This window comes from Salvelinus sp. IW2-2015, linkage group LG20, assembly GCF_002910315.2.
Source record: "Salvelinus sp. IW2-2015 linkage group LG20, ASM291031v2, whole genome shotgun sequence".
Lineage (NCBI taxonomy): Eukaryota > Metazoa > Chordata > Actinopteri > Salmoniformes > Salmonidae > Salvelinus > Salvelinus sp. IW2-2015.
In genome coordinates, this window is record NC_036860.1 from 74,304,524 (window position 1) to 74,318,966 (window position 14,443).

A 14,443-nucleotide genomic window follows, 5' to 3' on the forward strand; every position below is an offset into this window, starting at 1 on the left:
GGAGTAGTTTTAACTAAAACCTTCACTTACAGAAAACTGTCAAAATGCCACTGAAACTGTTGAATGAATGAAGGACTTAATGAATGGATGGATGGATGAATGAGTTATTTTGAAATGTATAAAGTTGTTTCAGCCAAATGAAATCAATAATGCACACAGAAGTGCACCTGACCAAGTTATCCACATCTCTTCCTCCTGTGTCAGGATGTTTGAGCTGTCCTGTTTCCTCCCTCAAGACAAAGACCTGAAGATAGCCGTGTACGACTATGACTTGCTCAGCCGAGATGAGAAAGTGGGAGAGACGGTCATTGACCTGGAGAACAGACTCCTCTCTCGCTTCGGCGCCTACTGTGGCCTGCCACAGTCCTACTGCATGTGAGTGTACATGTGTGCGTGTGTCTGTCTGTCTGCACGACTGTCAGTTATAAAGGTCTCTCATTCCAACTTTCCCACTGTGTCTCTGATCTGTTGAATTTATGATTCATGACTTTTAATTGCCTGTAGTTGCCCAACTTTTATTCTGGCCTAATCCAGCCCCCACTAGAGAATGCTATTGTATTACACTATCGTTCAAAAGTTTGGCGTCACTTCGAAATGTCCTTGTTTCTGAAAGAAAAGCAAATGTTTTTCTGGCTCTAACCAGAATAGAAAGAGGAGTGGGAGGCCCCACCTTAACTAGTCTAAAGAAGGCAAGTTTTATTGCTTCTTTAATCAGTACAACAGTTATCAGCTGTGCTAACATAATTGCAAAAGGGTTTTCTAATGATCCATTAGCCTTTTAAAATTATAAACTTGGATTAGCTAACACAACGTGCCATTGGAACACAGGAGTGATGGTTGCTGGTAATGGGCCCTTGTACACCTATGTAGATATTCCATAAAAAATCAGCAGTTTCCAGCTACAATAGTCATTTACAACATTAACAATGTCTACACTGTATTTCTGATCAATTTGATGTTATTTTAATGGACAAAAATGTGCTTTTCTTTCAAAAACAAGGACATTTCTAAGTGACCCCAAACTTTTGAACGGTGGTGTATACGATATAACAATTATATAACATTACAAAACAGCTCAGGGACCAACCAGTGGAGGGATCAGCTGAAGCCCTCCCAGATCCTGGAGAACCTGGCCAGACTGAGAGGGATCCCTTCACCCCGCACCTCTGCTGACAGCAGCACTCTCTCCTTCGAGGGGAGAGACTACAGCCTGCAGGACTTTGGTACAGAACACCACTAAGTAGCAAACCACACGTTGTTAACTTGAGGGATCACTTTAGACCTCCATGTAAACCATCCATTTCAATGGGAGATTTGCCCAAGAAGTTAGTATTCAACCATCTGAGGTACATATAGTTCTATTAGAGGAGTTCCACAGATAAAGCAGAAAGAATATTACTTCTTTTTTTTTTTTAAATACATTTGGCATTTGGCGTTTTACTTCAACCACAACATAGTGAATGTGTTAGTCATCAGAACGTCAATCCAAACTTCTGTCTCCTGACTGAGTTGTGTGTCCTGTCGCTAGAGGCCAACAAAGTCCTCCACCAGCACCTGGGTCCAGCCAGGGAGAGGATGGCCCTGCATGTCCTCAGTAAACAGGGTCTGGTGCCAGAGCATGTGGAAACCAGGACTCTCTACAGTACTTACCAACCTACACTGTCCCAGGTTAGTACCTTTTCCCCTTTTTCCTGATAGCATGTTCTAATAGCCTTCATTGTAAGCCATTGTAAATGTTTATAAGTGCTTCATAAAGTTTATAAGCATGTCAAAAAATGCATTTAGAAATAATGAAATGCTTATAGTTTATAATAGTCATTATAAAGTGTTTCCTTATTGCCCTCATGAAACGTCCAAACATTGTACTGCATTATCAGGCCACATTATCCAAGAAAAAAAGAATAAATGTCTACATGAAGTGTTTGTTTGTTGTGTGACAACATGACATTGTCTAGAGCAGTGCTTCTCAAAGCTCTCCTCGGGGACCCCCAGGCGTTTCACCATTTTGTTGTAGCTCTGAACTAGCACACCTGATTCAAGCAGTAAGGGCTGGATGTTGATGTTGACAAGTTGAATCAGCTTTGCTAGCTCTGGGGGGTCCCCAAGGAGAGATTTGAGAAAGGCTGGTCTAGAGAATACTTACCAATTGTATTGGCTCTCACTCTCCCCATCGTTAGGGAAAGATTCAGATGTGGGTGGACATCTTCCCCAAGAGCCTGGGTTTACTGGGACCTCCCTGCCACATTACTCCACGCCAAGCCAAGAAGTGAGGGCCTTTATTACATTAATTAAAAAATAAAGACCCTGCACAGTCAAAATCCTATTTTTCATATTTGGATGAAACCAGATCAAAGTAGGATGACCAAAGTATGAGAATGACTGGTGCTGGTACGATGAAGTTTGATCATACACTTACTGGCTTCCTCCTCTGTGTTAAAAACTTGAACTCAGGAGGCGGGGTTAATTGAGGCTTTATGTGACTGTCACGGTTGTCGTAAGAACTGGACCAAGGCGCAGCGTACGTAGAGTTCCACATCTTTATTTCCAAGTGAAACTTCCGCAAAACACAAACAATAAACGAACCACGAATCGTGACTAAGTGGTGCACATGCACAAACACAAAACAAACAATCAATATCCCACAAAACACAGGTGGGGAAATAGCTACCTAAATATGATCCCCAATCAGAGGCAACGATAAACAGCTGCCTCTAATTGGGAACCACATTAGCACCAACATAGAAATTAATATACTAGATCACCCCCTAGTCACGCCCTGACCTACTACACCATAGAGAACCAAGGGCTCTCTATGGTCAGGGCATGACAGTACCCCCCCCAAAGGTGCGGACTCCGGCCGCAAAACCTGAAACCAAATGTGGAGGTTAGGGGGGTGATTAGTGTCGGTGGCGGCTCCGGTGCAGGTCGTAGCCCCCGCCCAGACCCCGGATCCGGCCATGGCGCCGGGCTGACCGCCGTGCCTGGACTGGCCATCGGCGCAGAGGAAGGCTCCGGCCATGGAGCTGGGTTGGACGCCATGCCTGGACTGGGCATCGGTGCATAGGAAGGCTCCCGCCATGGAGCGGGACTGGACACCATGCCTGGACTGGCCACCGGCACAGAGGAAAGCTCCTGCCCTGGAGCTGGACTGGACGCCGTGCCTGGACTGGGCACCGGCGCAGAAGAAGGCTCCGACCATGGAGCGGGACTGGTGACATGCTCTTCAGGGCGAGTGCGAGGAGCAGGCACAGGACGTACCGAACTGGGGAGCCGCACTGGAGGCCTGATGCGTGGAGCCGGTACAAGTTGCACCGGACTGGTGACACGCTCTTCAGGGTGAGTGCAGGGAGCAGGCACAGGACGTACCGGACTGGGGAGGCGCACTGGAGGCCTGGTGCGTTGAGTCTTCACTGGTGGCACCGAACTGGTGACACGCACTTCAGGGAGGGTGCGGGGAGCGGGCACAGGGCGTACCGGACTGGGGAGGCGCACTGGATGCCAGAAGTGTGGAGCCAGCCCAGGTTGCACCAGACTGCTAACCGGATCCTCTGGTCGGATGTTGAGCAGAACACACTTGCACAACATCTCTCTCATCTCTCTCTCTCTTAACTTCTCCAATGCCTCCCTGACAGTCTCTGGCACTTCAGGGCGAGTGCAGGAAGCAGGCACAGGACGTATGGGGCTGGGGACACGCACTTCAGGGAGAGTGCGAGGAGGAGACACAGGACGTACCGGACTGGGGAGGCGCACTGGAGGCCAGATGCGTGGAGCCGGCCCAGGTTTCACCGGACTGATGACACGCTCCTCCAAACGCCTGCGTTGCCGCATACTCCTAGCCAACTCCATTCTCTGGTATCCCTCCTCACATTGTTCCATCGACTCCCAGACGGGCTCTTGTACTCTCCTTGGGTCGACCGACCACCTCTCTATCGCCTCCCAGATGGTCTCTGGCTCTTCCCTCTGCTCAGCTGCCAGCTCCATGTGCCCCCCCCCCCCAAAAAAAATCTTGGGGTTTCTGTGGCCGCGGTCCCCGGCGTCGTCGCCGTCCTTCTTGCGTCCTCTGCGACTCCTGCCAAGGAAGGGTCTCCTGTCCTTCCATGATTTCTTCCCAGGTCCAACTTATTTTTCCCATCTTTGCACGCTGCTTGGTCTTTGTTTGGTGGGATATTCTGTCACGGTTGTTGTAAGGACTGGACCAAGGCACAGCGTACGTAGAGTTCCACATCTTTATTTCCAAGTGAAACTTCAGCAAAACAATAAACGAACCACGAAACGTGACTAAGTGGTGCACATGCACAACCACAAAACAAACAATCAATATCCCACCAAACATAGGTGGGGAAATAGCTACCTAAATATGATCCCCAATCAGAGGCAACGATAAACAGCTGCCTCTAATTGGGAACCACATTAGCACCAACATAGAAATAGATATACTAGATCACCCCCTAGTCACGCCCTGACCTACTACACCATAGAGAACCAAGGGCTCTCTATGGTCAGGGCGTGACTGTGACATCACATACATTTTTATTCACCTCCTTTTAATACACCAATGGTAACGTCTTATTCTCTTACCTAATTTAAATAAGTACCACCTTGCAACCATCATCGCGGAGGGGAGCAGTTTACATAGCTAGCTAGCTAGTCTATTGGTGCCAAAATTTGACTGCAGGGTGTCAGCAAATATAATTACTGTTTTCCCCTATTCATCTACAGCAAAGTTACTTACAGGTTTCCTCTTTCATTTGTGTCTGGTGTTAGCTAGTTAATGGCTAGCTAGGTCATCAGCTAGCATGTGGAAAAAATGTGGAATGGTTGTTCAAAACTCCTACGCAGTTGTCATGTCAACACATCTGTCAGTGCTGCTGCGAACTGCAACAGAAGAGGCATGCCAAATAGGAGATAGGACCAATAGGACCAAGTCATTGTTTTACAAGTCACAAGTAAGTCTCAAGTCTTAGCACTCAAGTCTCAAGTCAAGACAGGCAAGTCCGAGTCAAGTCTCAAGTCCTAAACTTTGAGTTTCGAGTCCTAAACAAGTCATAATGTGCTCTTCACCAAATGTAATACCATTTCATATTTTTAACAAGAGTAATAGTTAGTATATTACATTTACGCAACTCATGAATGCTTTTTTAAAAATATGAATTTATTGCTTTCCAAATAAACCTTATATTTCCATGGCGATCGACTATCGAGGATCGCTATGGGGCGCAATCGGGCGATGTAGGCTTGTACACAATCGCCCAACCTTAACACATACACACACACAAACACACACACACACACACACACACACACCCTCTCTGTGTATGGTTACAGTAGACTTACGTATGTCAATGGTTTTAGGAACAGCAGTTACATCAGGCAGGATTTAGGCTACCAACTGCCTAGCCAGTTGTAGCTCAATCTTGGGTGCAATGATCACGTTCCCGCACTGACTGACTGTGTGGAGGCTCATTGATTTAACGTTACATTAGCCTACATGCTACACTAGCAACGTAAAAAAAATTATATAGCTGTCGGCTATATTAGCCACGACTTACCGTTCTTTGTGCAGCTTCAAATGTCGAACAAAGTTGGAAGTTGTTGCGCCTCCGTCTGTAATTTTCTTCCCACATGTTTTGGAAGTTGCAATCCGTTTTTTGTTGATACAGCATAGTCTTTATATCTGAAAATAATAATTTGGGGTATCGTCTTTCCAAGGGCTTCATCTGAATTTACCCACCAACGTTCCTCTCCACTGCCACGCACAACTTTTTCTCAGCTGGCACAATTTGATTGGCTGCTGTCCGATTCAAACTGTAATCCGTTAAATGAAGAGTTGATGCGCTGCAAACATTTTTTTTATAGCATCATTTTTAATATTTGGGCTTGGGGAAGTTATCAAGTAAGTTCGAGTCAAAGGGCTCAAGTTAAATCACGAGTTATTGGTGTCAATGTCGAGTTGCAAGTCATCATATTTGTGACTCGAGTCTGATTCGAGTCCAAGTCATGTGACTCGAGTCCACACCTCTGCAAGATAATAATTGATAGTCATGGTTTATGAACATGGTCTCGCAGTCAAGGTGCCTTCGGGAGGTATTCAGACCCCTTTACTTTTTCTACATTTTGTTACGTTACAGCCTTGTTCTAAAATGTATTTAATAAAACAAACTATTTCCTTAGCAATCTACATACAATACCCGATAAGGACAAAGCCAAAAGAGGTATTACATTTTTTGGGCAAATGTATTAAAAATAAAAAAACATACTTATTTACATAAGTATTCTGACCACTTGCTATGAGACTTGATATTGAGCTCAGGTGCATCCTATTTCCATTGATCATCCTTGAGATGTTTCTACAACTTGATTGGAGTCCACCTGTTGTAAATTCAATTGATTGGACATGATTTGGAAAGGCATGTCAGAGCAAAAACCAAGCCATGAGGTCCAAGGAATTGTCAATAGAGCTCTGACACAGGACTGTGTCGAGGCACAGATCTGGGGAAGGGTACCAAAACATTTCTGCAACATTGAAGGTCCCTAAGAACACAGTGGTCTCCATCATTCTTAAATGGAAGAAGTTTGGAACCACAAGACTCTTCCTAGAGCTGGCCTCGGTCAGGGAGGCGGTCACTCTGACAGAGCTCTAGAGTTCCTCTGTGGAGATTGGAGAACCTTCCAGAAGGACAACCATCTCTGCAGCACTCCACCAATCAGGCCTTTATGGTAGAGTGGCCAGACAGAAGCCACTCCTCAGTAAAAGGCACATGGCAGCCCGTTTGGGAGTTTGCCAAAAGGCACCTAAAGACTCTCAGACCATGAGAAACAAGATTCTCTGTTCTGATGAAACCAAGTGTGAACTCTTTGGCCTGAATGCCAAGCGTCACGTCTGGAGGAAACCTGGCACCATCCCTACGGTGAAGCATGGTGGTGGCAGCATCATGCTGTGGGGATGTTTTTCTGCGGCAGGGTCTGAGAGACTAGTCAGGATCGAGGCAAAGATGAACGGAGTAAAGTAAAGAGAGATCCTTGAAGAAAAGCGCTCAGGACCTCAGATTGGGGCGACGGTTCACCTTCCAACAGGACAACGAGCCTAAGCACACAGCCAAGACAATGCAGGATTGGCTTCGGGACAAGTCTCTGAATGTCTTTGAGTGGCCCAGCCAGAGCCCGGAGTTCAACCCGATCTAACATCTCTGGAGAGACCTGAAAATAGCTGTGCACCAATGCTCCCCATCCAACCTGACAGAGCTTGAGAGGATCTGCAGAGAAGAATGTGAGAAACTCCCCAAATACAGGTGTGCCACGCTTGTAGATTCATCCCAAGAAGACACAAGGCTGTAGTTGCTGCCAAAGGTGCTTCAACAAAGTACTGAGTAAAGGGTCTGAATACTTAGTTAAATGTGATATTTCTGTTTTTTATTTGTAATAAATTAGCAAAAACTTCAACAACAAAAAAGTATTTGTCATTATGGGTTATTGGGGGGTATTATCAATTTTAGAACAAGGCTGTAACCTAACAAAAAGTGAAGGGGTCTGAATACTTTCCGAAGGTACTGTGTATATATATATATATATATATATATATATATATATATATATATTCTATGAGGTGTACCCAGACCTCACCCCGTCCAGTTTCAAATGAAATATGAACTAGATAGCTAGCTTGATAAATCAGTGCTGACAATTCCATCTTGGCTAGCTAACTCAATTATACAGGCATCATTATGTATATATATTGATGCTGTTACAATAACCAAACAGTTGGAAAAACAAATCATTTGTGAAACCATCATGTGATGTATGACAGGATTGGATGTTGCATACAACTTCAATGCTGTTTGAGTTGCTTGGATGATCTCACTGCAACACTGCTCACTGTGTCCAAGTTTCATGACATAGGTGTTTCAAAGAACTGTCAGTCAAGGTGAGCTCCCTATCCACTCTGGCTATTAGCTCTCCACCCACTCAGCCTGTCTTTTCACCATTACTGATCGTTAGACACGAGAGAACATATATTTTGGTCACTCATAAGGCTATTTTCAATGGGAATCAGGATGACTGTGCGTGAATTGTGTCAATCTCATAGACTGTCAGTTCTTGCATTCTCAGCTCTGCTTATGAATTTGCGTAGTTACATCCCCATCTCATACCTTTACAGTTACCAAAGAAAGTGGCAGTGTTAGGTTGTTTATTGAAATGGCAGATTGAGCCTTTAAGTGTATGATATTTTTCAACAGGTACTTCATGCGGGCTATCGTCTGGAACACCACTGATGTCATACTAGATGAGACCAGCATCACCGGAGAGAATATGAGTGACATTTACGTCAAAGGGTACGGCAGAGCATGATTGGCTACTCAATGGTACAGTATTGAGTGATTGGCTACTCATACGGATCATACTGTATTACTGATCAAGCAAGGGTAGTGAACCCTACATTTTAAGTGTGCAAAAAATAAGTGAAAACAATGTGCACAGCTGTCCATCTACTTTAGATCTAGGTGCTGGTTCTAGCAGGAAAACCTAGGTGTCCAAAACAAATGTAAAAAAATACACACAAGTAAAGACACAACCAACTTTGACTTCATAATTATGTTGAAATGTATTCATTGCAGAGTGCATGAGAGTGTACCCCATTGCTGACTCGACTGGTGGCATACACAACAATAAACAGGGAATTGATAGAGAAATAATGATGTATGGTTGATCGAGTTAATAGGCGCAAGAGCAGTGGTGTCAAACTCATTTTGCCCTGGAGGCCACATATGAGGTCTGGAGGGACGCACTGAATATTTGTTATATTTCCTTGCCGTCAAAATTAGCAAAAAATAGTGCTCTATCCATTGTTTGGGAATTTGTGATGCTCCCTGACTGTCTAGCTTTCATTTTGGTGATTATAAGCGAGCTGGAAACAGTCAAGAAACTGTATGAATGTAGGCCCATTATCATTACTACACTGTTTCAATTTGGTTTTAGTCATTTTAAAGTATATTTATTTACAGATGGATGCCTGGTATGGAACAGGACAAGCAGAAGACAGACGTCCATTACAGATCCCTGGATGGTGACGGCAACTTCAATTGGCGATTCGTCTTTGGCTTTGACTACCTGCCCGCAGAGCAACTGTGRCTCGTTTCCAGGAAAGTGCGTTTGAAGAGATTTATTGTATTATTTATTGCCTTTATTTGACTATAATAATGATATACCCCATTTAGCAGACGCTTTTATCCAAAGCGATTTAGTCATGTGTGTTGTGCATACATTTTATGTATGGGTGGTACCAGGAATCAAACCCACTATTCTAGTGTTGCAAGCGCCATGCCCTACCAACTGAGCTAACACATTCTCTTTTACAGTTACGACCTAAAGTGAAGCATTTTGACAAATTAAGTTGACCGTAAACAATAGTTTCAGAAACGTATATGTTGGGCAGATGTTGAGCTCCAGACTTACATCCAAATGTGTTTGTTTGGTTTGTTGTCAGGAGCATTTTTGGAATCTGGACCAAACCGAGTTTCGGACCCCCCCAAAGTTGATCGTCCAGATTTGGGACAATGACAAATTCTCACTGGATGACTACCTGGGTAAGATACATGTATTTCCTCTGATCTAAACTAACTGATACAAAGTGTTTCTCTTTTTCTCATCACRGGATGTCTCCAAAAATCTGACTGACTGACTGGTTAACTCATTGAATTKATMTATGTTTATTGTCCATSAAYACAATAACAAGAAACATCCATCAGCATCTGAAAACCAATCTTCAACCCAGGTCTGCAGTACATAACATATAACGGTGAATAGGAAATGTGGGAAGGAAACAGTGATATAAAGGGATTGCTAATGRAGTTTMTGTTGTATTTGGGACACAGGCACAGTTGAGCTGGACCTGCTTCATCTGATCCCCCCTGCCAAGACCCCTGAGAAATGCAGTCTGAAAATGTTACCAGGGGTTACAGGCTCCACACCTTCCAAACAACCAACGCCCAACTCTCTGTTCTCCCAGAAGTCTGTGCGGGGCTGGTGGCCCTGTATGATCGAGCAGGACGGGAAGCACATCCTGGGTGTAAGTCCTGTTGTAGTGAAACTGAGAGAAAAAATTGCAAATTCTAAGTTAATTTTCCCATTTTGCCATGCATACAGAAAATATTTCAATTCTACACATTCTGCCATGGGGCAGAGAGAATATTTTGCCGTTTTCAAGCTAATTTACCACAATTCTACACATTTTTCCATTACTTATGCCATGTTCATACGATACCTGGATGAGAGCGACTAACAAAATTGTGATTTAGCAGACGTTTTTTAACCAGAGCGACTTACAGGAGCTCAACTCAAGGGCATGTCAGATTTTTCGCCTAGCCAGCTCTGGTATTTGAAACAGCGACCTTTCGGATACTGGCCCCTCTCTTAACCGCTAGACTACCTTTGTGCCCCCAAAATCAATGGAGGAAAAATTGCACCTTGTGTTTTCTACTATTTTAATTCACAACGTAAGTTGAGACCCTGACACCGACCTAGCGTCCGCTTATGTTGATTATCGCTAGGGCCGGCCCTGTGGACAACACACACACATGGACAGAACGCACGCACACACACCAACCTTTCCCTTTGGGAATTTACTGTAACTGTGGTATGTGGTTGTCATACCTAGCTACCTTAAGATGAAGGAAAGCCTCTCTGGATAAGACTAAGATGTAAATGTAAAATAAGTTAATACAGATTTCCTCAAAATAAATTCTTATGGTGGATCATGTGTCATTGTGGATGAATTTATAACCAGAAATGCCTGCTCATAGGTGACAGTATTTAGTCACTTTGATCCTTTGCACAGTATTGATAAACATAATGACGTGAAATGGATGTCTGAAGTCACAAGCTTTAGGGCTAAATATGTTTATAGATCACAGAGAAGATGGATGAGAAAGTCTGTGGAGTGTTTATGACTGTCTCTGTGTTCCCATAGGGGAAAGTGGAGATGACCCTGGAAATAGTGGAAGAGGGGGAGGTAGAAGAGAGGCCTGCTGGGAAGGGCCGGGACGAACCCAACATGAACCCCAAACTAGACTTTCCCAAGTAAGACAACATCCACAAGTCACCTTTCAACCACCTATGACAATAACATTGTAGCTTGTACATTGTAAGTAGAATGTTTTAACATACAAACTACATAGCGCTATAACATTCACTAACAACACGGCACCCAATAAGAGTCTACATTTCAAACTGGGCTTGCCTAGGCTTACCCCCTAAAAAAATGTGTTTTGTTTCTCTCCCCATACAGTCGCCCCGACACTTCCTTCTTCTGGTTCACCAGTCCATGCAAGACCATGAGGTTCATCATATGGCGCAGATTCAAATGGATCTTCATTGGTTTGATAGTCCTCCTGCTTGTGCTCTTGTTCCTTGGGATCCTGCTGTACTCTCTACCAGTAAGATATATGTCCTTGTAATCTATGTCTATGTCTATGCCACTTAGAAGACACACTCATCCATAGCAACTATAGTGAGTACATAGTGCATGCATTTGTTGTGTTTGTATGTGATTCACTCATATAGTGTAAACAGGCAACGTGCATCATTCCTTTGATATGATGAATTGCAACATAATATGGTCAAATTAATCATAACTGTATTTATTTTATCTGATAATAGAGTGCAATATTGCAATGATTCCACTCCACAAATGCATCCTGCATATGAATATAACAGAGGATTTAAGCTTACTTCAAATAAAAGTCAAAGATGTGTTTTATTAATGAAATATTTTCTCTTTCCTCTCCAGAACTACATCTCAATGAAAATTGTGAAGCCTTTCTCTTAAGAGTTACTCTACGGGGCAGATGAGTACTATGTCCGTCTTCGTCCAAGGGATAAGGCGACAGAAGTCTTGACACTCAGGCCCTCACAAACTCTATGCAATGTATTCCTATCAGCGTTGTCTTCAGAGTTGCATGCATTATTTACATTTTTACACTTTATCAATCAAGGCTACACTTCACTTGCATTAAATACTGTAGCTACACAGCCCTTTTAATTGTACTGTACTTGTACTGTTCTTACCTGTCTGTATTTCCCTGAAATACCGAAAGCAAAAGGAAAGGGAAAGGGGGTACCTAGTTAGTCGCAAAACTGAATGCATTCAACCGATAATGTGTCTTCTGCATTTAATCAAATGCTATTTAGTATGCATGCTTTACTAACCCTAATATAGAGATTTTGTCATCACTGACAGAACAAACTACTAACAACAAACACTGTTGTTGTGGCTTCAAAACAATGTCCCAACATTCCAATAAGCCACTTCCTTAGACACCGTACAAACAATGTCCCAACATTCTAATAAGCCACTTCCTTAGACACCGTACAAACAATGTCCCAACATTCTAATAAAGCCACTTCCTTAGACACCGTACAAACAATGTCCCAACATTCTAATAAGCCACTTCCTTAGACACCGTACAAACAATGTCCCAACATTCTAATAAGCCACTTCCTTAGACACCGTACAAACAATGTCCCAACATTCTAATAAGCCACTTCCTTAGACACCGTACAAAGAAGGTCCCAACGCATTTCCAAGAAAGGGCATGAGATAATGTCTTGGTTGCAACAAAAATCCCATTTAATTTACACACAGATTGTCTAGGTATGTCATACAGTCCGGGTAAGTCCAGGTATGTCACACATAATAAATTAAGCATGGTTTCCATGTAAGCATAGACAGTTTTACTATAAATATTAATTGGGATCTAACTCAAAAAGATACACAAAATGATTAAGGTAAAATAGATGATTGTTTTGAAATCAAAAGGTAAATCCAAAGGTATTAATCCACAAATGAAACAGTATTAATCTCTCTAGTTTTTGGAAGGCATTTTTCTAGCGGGCTTCTATCCCGTTCTAATTCGGTTCCACCATAGAGGTAAAAAGAAGGCTCATCATTGTATCTGTGCTATAATGGCTTCTGAGACGGGATGGGCAGTGCAATTGAGGGGTATCTCCATTTTAAAGTAACTGTCCAGTGATACTCTCACTTTTAAAATGTAATGTTACGACCCAGAGTACGACCCTGCCTCACGCAGGAAGCGGCGCAGGTCCTAATCCAGGCACTTGTCATCTCCCGTCTGGATTACTGCAACTCGCTGTTGGCTGGGCTCCCTGCCTGTGCCATTAAACCCCTACAACTCATCCAGAACGCCYCAGCCCGTCTGGTGTTCAACRTTCCCAAGTTCTCTCACGTCACCCCGCTCCTCCGCTCTCTCCACTGGCTTCCAGTTGAAGCTCGCATCCGRTACAAGACCATGGTGCTTGCCTACGGAGCTGTGAGGGGAACGGCACCTCCGTACCTTCAGGCTCTGATCAGGCCCTACACCCAAACAAGGGCACTGCGTTCATCCACCTCTGGCCTGCTCHCCTCCCTACCTCTGASGAAGTACAGTTCCCGCTCAGCCCAGTCAAAACTGTTCGCTGCTCTGGCACCCCAATGGTGGAACAAACTCCCTCACGACGCCAGGTCAGCGGAGTCAATCACCACCTTCCGGAGACACCTGAAACCCCACCTCTTTAAGGAATTCCTAGGATAGGATAAAGTAATCCTTCTAACCCCCCCCCCCTTAAAAGAGTTAGATGCACTATTGTAAAGTGGTTGTTCCACTGGATATCATAAGGTGAATGCACCAATTTGTAAGTCGCTCTGGATAAGAGCGTCTGCTAAATGACTTAAATGTAATGTAAATGTAATGTTCTGATAACTCATACCCAAATAATGTTGTTGGCTCATCCTATACTCTTTTGTGGCCAAAGCAGAAATTGGAGAAAAAACACTTAAAAATCCCAACCTCAAACTTGTATCTCAAACAGAAAAAAATGCTTGCTATTTCCTCATAGAGGATGATGACATCCTCCTCACGAGGATGAGCTAGCCAATCAGTGGTCTACTCACATTAATATTGGACAGTTACTTTAAAGTAGTCAATTTCTTATTCTACATTTATGAGTCAGTAAACAAACTAAAAGGGTGCGTACTGCCACCTGGAGTGTGTTGTCTGAACAGGTATAAAGCCAAGGTTGGTGATTTACTGCCAGCTGCAGTTCTGGAATGTTTCCTCAGGAGTATAATTCATTGGCTGATCCTTCCTTAATTTAACCCATAGGAAGTCCCAAACAGTTGACTACTTTAAAATGGTGAAAGCCCTCAATGGCAATGTTCATGCTGAAACAGGTTCTATCCATCCAAAGTCCTCTTTCTACCTCTATGGGTTCCACTGACACATCTTCGCTTTAACCCATTATATTTCCATATAAACAGTTTCCATACTGTGAATAATAACTTTAACATATTTTCTTTTCACATAGAAAATGGCTCTAACAACTGTTGTGTTAATATTTCATTCATATCAATAGGCTTTTCTATGTTTTAATAAAGAACAATGATTATGTACAA

General features: G+C 43.4%; 1 pseudogene; it reads left to right on the forward strand.

The window, feature by feature from the left end:
- LOC111980093 (myoferlin-like) overlaps positions 1-14,443 on the forward strand; it is a 62,161-nt pseudogene extending 47,718 nt beyond the window's left edge.